This window comes from Cnephaeus nilssonii, assembly GCF_951640355.1.
Source record: "Cnephaeus nilssonii genome assembly, chromosome: 7".
NCBI classification, from domain to species: domain Eukaryota; kingdom Metazoa; phylum Chordata; class Mammalia; order Chiroptera; family Vespertilionidae; genus Cnephaeus; species Cnephaeus nilssonii.
The window spans coordinates 81434842-81444464 of NC_137078.1; positions in this window are offsets into that span (position 1 = coordinate 81434842).

The window sequence follows — 9623 nt, forward strand, 5'->3', positions numbered from 1 at the left end:
GCAAACCTGATGGCAGCGAAATGGCTCAGCTTCTTTGTCCTGAGGGGCTAATTAAAGCTCAATCATGAGATTCCAGCAAAGCAGATTTTTAAAAGCTTGTATAATTAATTGCTATTCTTATTGTGTTTATGCAAATGATCAGGCCAAATGGTAGCTAGACTTAATACAGTAAGTAAATTGGTCTTAATTTGGCTCTTTAATAAAAACGAGAATAATTTTAGGGGAAAAATTGTGTTTCAATAGATTCTATAATACACAGTTGTAAATATTAGACTCAAAGTTTTATTTTTTATCTATAAATTGAACTGGATCCTGAATTTATCTAGTTTTCTTAAATATTTGGCTACTATCCTCCAAATTAATGTTTCATTTTTCTCCTATCCTTTTACTTAGAATTATTAAAACTAATGTTTCATTCCTTCCACCAGACCATTTATCATAATTCTTGTTGTTCTAGCTTTTGCCCTGATAAAAATAAAATTTATGACACCTTTTGTCTCCACCAGGTTGCAAGTCCTACTTGTACTCAGGAAATACTACCCCTAGACACCATTACAACCTCCTTCTGTGCCCAGGTTGCACTGTCCCTCACACAGAAAGCAAGGATCTTTTGGCTGTGAAGGAAACTGTTGCCACATTTCAGCAGGAAACAGCTACAGAAGAGACCCTGAGCCCATTTTCTCTGAGAGAATTCAGTGTCAAAAATCCTTGAGAGGGGAATGTTAGACCCCCAGAGCAAGGACGATGGGCCAGGTACAGAAACTCACCAGGGCAAAAAGCTCCAGATGCCTACCAAGGGGCAAAACTGGGAAAACAAGAATCTTGCCCCCAGGGTAACCTATTCTCCCCTAGCAGATCACTGGTCATGCGGCTTGGACCCCTGATCTTTCATATTGCTGGTCTGGCAGTTTAGACCCCCTGACCTTTTCCTCCCTAATGATAACATCTAGGCCTCAGTTGTATTTCAGCTCCAGGCCCAGAAAAGCAGCAAAACCAGACAAGTGATGCTGTGGCTGCCTCAGGACCAGCTACATTGACTAATGACCCCCTGCCCTGGCATTGACCAGTCAATGGAGACCATGACCCTGAAAGAGCACACCTGGAAAGCTGATAAATATTCTATTGAGAGCCTCCTGTGAGATCTCCCCTAAGATTTTCACCTGCAAGAGAGATAAATACTCTTAGGACAATGGTCAGCAAACTCATTAGTCAACAGAGCCAAATATCAACAGTACAATGATTGAAATTTCTTTTGAGAGCCAAATTTTTTAAACTTAAACTTCTTCTAATGCCACTTCTTCAAAATAGACTCGCCCAGGCCGTGGTATTTTGCGGAAGAGTCACACTCAAGGGGCCAAAGAGCTGCATGTGGCTCACGAGCTGCAGTTTGCCGACCACGGGCTTGGGACAAAGGACCCAGTGTGCACTCTTCCTCCAAGGAGCACGTCCATGCCATTCCCTTCTCCCTCTCATTCCCCCACAGGCACGTACCCCCAGCCTCAAAGGGACCCCATGAGACTTGCAACCAAGGGAGCACTGGGCAGTGGCAGCTTGTCCTGGGCTTATCCCCTGAATCTGTCTCCAAAGCCCCCTTTTCTCTGTGTAGCCCTTCCCTTTGGATATCCTCATCTCCTATCCCCCTTTCCTTAAATAAATTCAATTTTTCTTTCATCACCATCTGAGATGGCTATTTAGCCTGCCTGTGCACCACCAACTTTAACCTTTCAGTAACCTCACAAGGTGATTTGATCATAAATTCCTAACGAGGCAGGACATGGTGAGTAGTCAATAGCCTAGACCTATGACTTCTTTAGTTAAAGGCTTATCTTTGCCTTAAGCCCTTTCCATTGTTTCTGTGCACCAAGGTTAATGTCTCTTTGAAATGCCTCTTTCAGACTCCTCCTTCCACAGGGTGAACACCCTCAAGAGAGTACATACTCTCATTAACTCTCCTGTACTCACATGGCCTTGCTTGGTTTTCTCCCACCTTTACATAATCTTTCTCAGGCTCTCTCCTTAATTCCAAATGCATAAAAGAAGCTGCAAACTGTCATTTCTTGGAAGCATTTATCTTACTAGTATAGTCTATTGAGATCTTGCTTCCATGTGTACCCTTTGTTTAACTCTTACAGGTTTGAATGTTTCTTTTTTTTTAAAAAATATATTTTATTGATTTTTCACAGAGAGGAAGGAAGAGGGATAGAGAGCTAGAAACATCGATGAGAGAGAGACATCGACCAGCTGCCTCCTGCACACCCCCCACCGGGGGATGTGCCTGCAACCAATGTACATGCCCTTGACCGGAATCGAACCTGGGACCTTCCAGTCCGAAGACCGACGCTCCATCCACTGAGCCAAACCGGCTTCGGCCTGAATGTTTCTTATATCTACAGAGCAGAAAGGGTGGTGGCAAGGAGGAAGCTCAGGGGTAGGGGCTGAGGCCTGAGGCTGGTGGCAGAAAGATTGCTGCTTCTCCACAGTAGGATTTAGTCCTTGGACTCCTAGTGCCCCAGGGTCCCTGAGGGTCCTGCCTTCAGCCCTGGCAGGACTTTTGGGGCAGCAAGTAGAGTGGGCTTGTTACCAACTGGGGTTACTGGCTAGGACCTCGGTTCTTCTCATCGACGCAGAAAATATTTTAAGGTCAACGAAAATGGAAGCAAAGCAAAGTGGGGTTTATTGAATATACACATCAAGGGAGGAGCAGGCAGTTGAGACAATAGCCCCAAACTTCTGAGTTATATGGTTTAAATGATGAAGTTTCTGGATGATTTTCTTTTCTTTCTTTTTTAAAATATATTTTATTAATTTTTTACAGAGAGGAAGGGAGAGGGATAGAGAGCTAGAAACATCGATGGGAGAGAAACATCGACCAGCTGCCTCCTGCACACCCCCTACCAGGCATGTGCCTGAAACCAAGGTACATGCCCTTGACCGGAATCGAACCCGGGACCTTTCAGTCCGCAGGCCGACGCTCTATCCACTGAGCCAAACCAGTTCCGGCTGGATGATTTTCATTTGCATTCTGGGATGATTAAAAAGGGTTATGTAACTATTTCTTCTACACATGCCCCTTACCCATAATGCACATAGAAAAACTCATGGGGGGAGGGGTGGTAGTGGGGGCGGGGGATCAAAATTGCAATGCACAGTTTATTATGATTAGTCCAAGGCCCTAGTAAGATTGCATAGAGGTCATGTCCTTTTTCCTCTGAGCTTGCTCCAAGAATCAGATGGTTCTGGACCTGCCCGCTGGCGGTCTGCTGGCTGCTGGGCCACCCATAGAGGGGTGGTCTGAAGACAGCGTTGGTCTGATCTCATCAGAACTCCAGGGCAGGCCCACTCCAGCCGCTCATGCCTAACTTCCTACCTAACATTTCCCCCTTCAAGGTATGGGAACCCAATTCTTTGGGGACTTTTGGGAGAAGACCACTCTGGCTGCTTCAAGCTGATCAGGGCTGTTGTGGGGCCTTGGGTTCCCATACTTGCTAGCTGTTGGCTGGGAGAGGTGGCTGCCGATGTCCATCCAGGGCCCCAGAATAAGAAGTCTGTTATGTGGGTGTGAGGGCTTGGTATCCTTCAGACAGAACCATTTGAGGCCACGATTCCCCATCGGGGAGCTTATATTGTGGCCAGACCCAACTATAATAGAAAATTACTCTTTTCTTTTTGAAGGTCTAGGAGTCAAATCACGCCCAGTTAGCCAAGATACAGGCCAGGGGACTCCCGCCTGGTATACTTTGTCGATTCCCCATCTGGAAGGAAGAAAAGGTCAGGAATTAGAGAGCCCAGCATCCTGGGGTCAATTCTGGAGCTTGGGGTCCCAGGGCTCAAAGGCGTCCGAAGTCTCAGGCATCTAGCAGGGATGATGAGAGACTAAGGGCACCACCTATTCTCACCATAATCTGAGAGGAGGGGAAATCAAGCCTTTCCAAGTGATGGGTGTCTCTGCAGACCTGGCTGGGGTGGGATATGCCCAGGAATCCGGGAGCAGGCAAGTCTGCTCGACCAGGGCAAAGGAGCAGAAGGAAAAAAAAAAAAAAAAAAAAAAAAGCTAGTGTGTCCAGAGGACACAACAGTGTAAAGGGGTTTTATAGGTAGAGGAGGGTTTTGCTAAAAGGGTCTTGATGTAAATGAGGTAGTAGACAGTAAATGGAAGGACTAATGGTTTGAGGTGAATTTAGGGTGCCCTTTACTTCCTAGTTGTCTCATACCTTGCCCTTCTGCATAATACCTTATGTATTCCTTTGATGATGTCTATGCCATTTCCTCTGGAACCCTGTGATCCACTCAGACAGGTAGACCCCTATTCTGAGAGTTTTTACGTTGTCCAGATTGTGGGAACACTGTGCCTGCCATAATCCCCGACAGGTAGAAATTCTACCACGGTACTTCCCGCCTAGGGCTGTAGAGACTTGACCCAGTTAAACCCTGAGAGATTTTGCAGGCATAGACAAAAAGATTTACCCAATGGGTCTGGCTGGAAGAACAGAATGTTATCTGCTGGCCCGTGAATGTTATCTGCCCAGACCCTTTGGGGTTTCATACAAAGTCAATGCCTAACTAGATGTGGAAGGCCTCCAGGGCGGGGTAGAAAAGTAGGTAATAAGGACCCTGGGATTATTCCGAAGACATCTCCTATCCCTTCTGTCGGCTTGCTCCAAATAGGGAGAAAAGGGTTTTAAGGCTGTGGTCAGGAATTAGTGGTCTAGTAAGGGCGGAGTTAAAGGTTCCCATTTTCCAGGAAGCCTGTATCTGCTGGATGGAGAGAATGTGCTTTCGTGGGCTCTTCTGGGAGGTTCTAAAAAGCCTCAGTATTAGATCTGTTCTTTTCGGCAAAGAGTGGGCATCTCTAGATACAGGTTATCGGGAGCCAATTTAAAGAGGCAGGCCAGTGACGTCCCCTACAGTCTCGGGGCACAGGTAAGGAGGAGGTACTATTCTCTGTGTTGCCTCGCCCTCCCAATCCTGGAAAAGAAGGAAAAGTAAAGCAGCCCTTTCTCCAGTCTCAAGGACTTACGGTTTGTGCAATCCGAGTAGCGGCACCAAAAAGATGTTACCAATTGGGGTTACCGGCTGGGACCTCGGTTCTTCTCGTCGAGGCAGAAAAGCTTTTAAGGTCAACGAAAATTAAAGTACCGCAAAGTGGGATGTATTGAAGATACACCGCGAGCGAGAAGCAGGCCAGTCAAGAGAGAGAATGACCCAAACTCCTGGGTTATATAGTTTCGATGAGGAATTTTCTGGGTGGAGACTTTCATTTGCATTCAGGGATGGTTGACAGAAAAGGGTTATGCAACTACATATCTTCTGCGCATGCTCTTACCCATAATGCATACAGACAAACACACCAGGGGTGGGGGGTGGGAGGGGGTGGTCAAAACTACAATGCAAATTTTATTATAATTAGTCCAGGGCCCTAGTAAGGTCACATGGAGGTCATGTCCTTTTCCCCCCGAGCTTGCACCAAGAACCGGCTGGTTCTGGACCTGCCGGTTCAGGACGTGCCCGCTGGCGGTCTGCTGGCTGCTGGGCCACCCATAGAGGGGTGGTCTGAAGGCCGTGTTGGTCTGACCCCTGTCAGGACCCCAGGGCAGGCCCCACCCTGGCGGCTCATGACTAACGTCCTACCTAACAGGCTTGGCTCAGACCTCAGAACTTGAGGATCAGTCTGAGCTGAGTCTTCTGGATTCCCAAAGCTGATAACTTGCGCCTACTTGGTTTTGACCCTTGAGGTCGTGAGAACAGAGATCCCTAGAGGCTGGTTCTGCTCCCAGAGCTCGGCTCCTGCGGCAAGGCCCAGGCGCTCCCATCGTCCTTTGGATCCATCTGCTGGGAAGGCGGGAGGAATGGAGGCCATGTCAAGGCTGCCCTCACCCGGCTCGTACTGCTTCTTCAGGCGCTCTGGAGATCAGGGTTTGAATGACATGGCCCCTTCCCAGGGAAAGGAGGATCAGCCAAGACAGTGATTCCCATAACCTGGAAAATACCTGGCCATTCCACCTGGAAAATATCCCTGGAACCCCACCCCTCTCTCCATTCCCATTGCCCTGATCCTGTGGAGGCCACCATCTCAGTGGCCTCCCAGATGGTCTCCCAGCCTCTTACCCTTCCCTGACCAGAACCCCTCCAACCCAGCCTCCACCCTTCCCTGACCAGACCACTGCCCTGCTTAAACCCTTTTGTGACTCCCCATTGCCTCCTGGCCTGGATCACTTCTCCAGCCTCATCCCTCTCCCCTTTCATTTGGTGATCCAGCCAGACTCGACTGGTTCTCTGTGCACTCTTGCTGTGTCCATGCTGTTCCCTGTGCCTGGAGCACCCTACTTGCTGAATCCTACGAGCTGTTCAGGCCTTTGCTCCCTGTAGCCTTGTCCCAGAAGTCCCCTGGCTGTCCTCCACCAGGTTAGGTGTTCCTTTATGCTCTCAGGGGCTCAGGTGCTGCCCCTGGGGGAATTAAATTTCTATTTTATTTTACTTGTGTTAAATAAATACATAAAAGAGTGTTTAGCATCTTAACCATTTTCAAGGGTACCATTTAGTAGAGTTAAGTACATTCACATTGTTATTCAACAGATCTCCAGAACCTTTCCATCTTGCAAAATGGAAACTCTATTCCCATGTACAACTCTCCACTTCCCCTCCCCCAGCCTCTGTGCATTGCTTACTTGTCTTTACCCCTCCCCGGTTAGACTGTGAGCCCCTGGAGGGTGGACTGTCTTGTTTACATCTCCAGCACATAGCCAGGGACCAGGCCCATATATGAAATGAGAGGCCCGGTGCACAAAATTCATGCACGGGGCGGTGGGAGGTGTCCCTCAGCCCAGCCTGCACCCTCTCCAATCTGGGACCCCTCGAGGGATGTCCGACTGCCCATTTAGGCCCGATCCTGATAGGATCCGGCCTAAACGGGCAGTCGGACATCCCTCTCACAATCCAGGACTGCTGGCCTGCCTCCCTTCCTGATTGCCCCTAACCGCTTCTGCCTACCAGCCTGATCACCCCCTAACCACTCCCTTGCCAGCCTGATTGATGCCTAACTGCTCCCCTGCCAGCCTGATTGCCCCTAACTGCCCTCCCCTGCAAGCCTGGTCACCCCTAACTGCCCTCCCCTGCAAGCCTGGGTCCCCCCCAACTGCCCTTCCCTGCAGGCCCGGTCACCCCCAACTTCCCTCCTCTGCCAGCCTGGTCACCCCTAACTTCCATCCCCTGCAGGCTTGATCACCCCCAACTGCCCTCCCTTGCAGGCCTGGTCCCTCCCAACTGCCCTCCCCTGCTGGCCATCTTGTGGTGGCCATCTTGTGTCCACAGGGGGGCAGCCATCTTGTGTGTTGGAGTGACAGTCAATTTGCATATTACTCTTTTATTAGATAGGATTATTAATTCAACAAACCTGTATGGCCCCAGGTGCCGTGGCACTGTCCTAGACACTGGAGAGCAACCAGGGAATAAAAATCCGTCCTCGTGGATTTTACATTCTAGCTGGGGAGACAGACAAAATGAAATGCAGAACGTGTTAAAAGGTAATAAATGCTATGTGGAAAGTACAGTAGGAAGAGAAGATCGAGGGTGCAGGGGGTGGCGTTTTAATTTTGAGCAGAAGGAAGGACACATTCTCACTAAGGGGCTGGCAGCTGACATCTGTCGTTTGTTCGTAGGGAGCCCCGTGTCTCTGGGGAAAATAGCACTCCTGGTTAAGGGAGTGCACAGTGCAAAGTCCCCGAGGCAGGAGCATGCCTGGTGTCTCCTCCTTGGGGAAGTGCAAGGACGTCAGTGTGGCTGGAGTGAGGTGAGCCGAGAGAAAGGATGAGTTCAGACAGGGAGCAGCCAAGGTGTGAGCGAGGCAGTGCTTGCAGGCTCCTGAGCCCTGTGTGAGTGATGGGGGGAGGGCACACCCTAAGAATAGGACCACAGTTGTTTAATGATTATTCACTTTACTGACTACAGATAAGAGGTTATCGTACAGACCCTGGGAACCTGGAGGATGTGGTGCAAGAAGGAAAAACAGAGCTGTAAAAAGATAAGCAACACCTTGGGGCTAGGACGAGTCCATTGCTCAGAAAAGAAAATACATTTTGAGGATAAAGGACAGGAGACACTTTGATTTGGTTGCTGTGCCTAGACTCTGACCCCCCTCAGGGAGTTTGCCTCAGGAATGCTGACTATTCTTGGGTCCTGGTTGGCAGGCTGGGTTTTAACACCATTGTAAGTTAACTACCTTGTTATGAGACTTCAAGATTCTGGAAGGAGACACAGGGACAACAGACCCTGGGGTCATCCCTGTCCCTCCTTCCCCTCCCCCTTTGCAGCCAATCTTTCTTCCTTATCTATCTACATGATAAAATTTGTGCACTGGGCCTCTAGTATATAAAAGCCTAAGCGATCTTTACGACAAAACGACCCGAACAACTGGTCCCTATGATGCACACTGACCACCAGGGGGCAGACGCGCAATGTGGAAGCTGGCCCAGCTCGCAGGCCCCAATTGCCGATGGGCTCCCTGCCCCCCCTTGCCCCAGCTGGCAGGTCCCGATCGCCTGATCAAGGCTGGGCCCCGGGCTAGGACAGGGAATGGGGGTGGGGTGTTGGTGGGTGGCGGTGGACTTGGACAGTGAGGGAAGGAGGAGGTGAGGAGGTGGGGAACCTGATCAGCCCTGATCACTGCCAGGCCTAGAGACCCCACCCATGCATGAATTTCGTGCACCAGGCCTCTAGTCCCCCTTAAACTTGGCTGGTTTATCCATCTCACCAATGGCCACACTTGAGAGCAAATATGAATCACAGCCGCTGTGTCTGCAGGATGATCCGACCTCTCCCCGCCTGCACTGGCTCTGGGCTGCCTCCTGGGTTTCTGGCTACTGGCCTTGGCTTTAATAATCACTACATGTTCCTCTAGGTCAGTATAGCCTTTGTGCCTCTTCTGCTTCCCATCCTGGTCTGGCCTTGATGTTGGTGTCCCCTAAGTTTCAGGTCCTCACACAGTGCTGGGAGAGGGGCTGAGACACCCAGAGGGCTGTTAATGCAGAAGAGTTTGTTTCTGTCTCCCCCAGGCTCTGACCTCCTTGGGCTCAGCTCCTACCCCATCTGCAGTCCCAGCATCCCGCCATGGGCCCGGTGTGGAAAAAATGCTCAGGAAAACGAAAAGGGCTGAATAACGCTTGGGTGAGGCAGGGAACACACGCCTGTAGCGGAGACAACTGGCCTGCCGGGAGCATATATGCATAAGGAGTGAGAGTATGACTAACAGGGATTTTGTGTACACAGGGTGGGGATGCGGTTGTGGATGGCAGTGCCTGGGTTACAGAGGAGGGACTGTGATTTGTCTACAATGAGAAGGCAGTGATTGTGTGCGCTCAGGACAGCCTCCCTATAAAATCACTAGAACGGCTGCAGCGGGAGCATAGCGCCCTCTTGTGGCCACATCTCCAACCACAGTAGGTTCCATCCCAGCTCCCACAGGTCAATCCCAGCCCCAGCCTAACTTCAGCCCACACCCTAGCTTCACCCCAGCCAGGGAGCTCCCTCTCCTTCCTAGGGCTACCTCTCCTGCCCTCAGGGCCTTGGGGGTGGGAGTGTAGAAGAACAGAGGATGGAGCCAACCTGTACAAAACACAGCCTTTATTGGT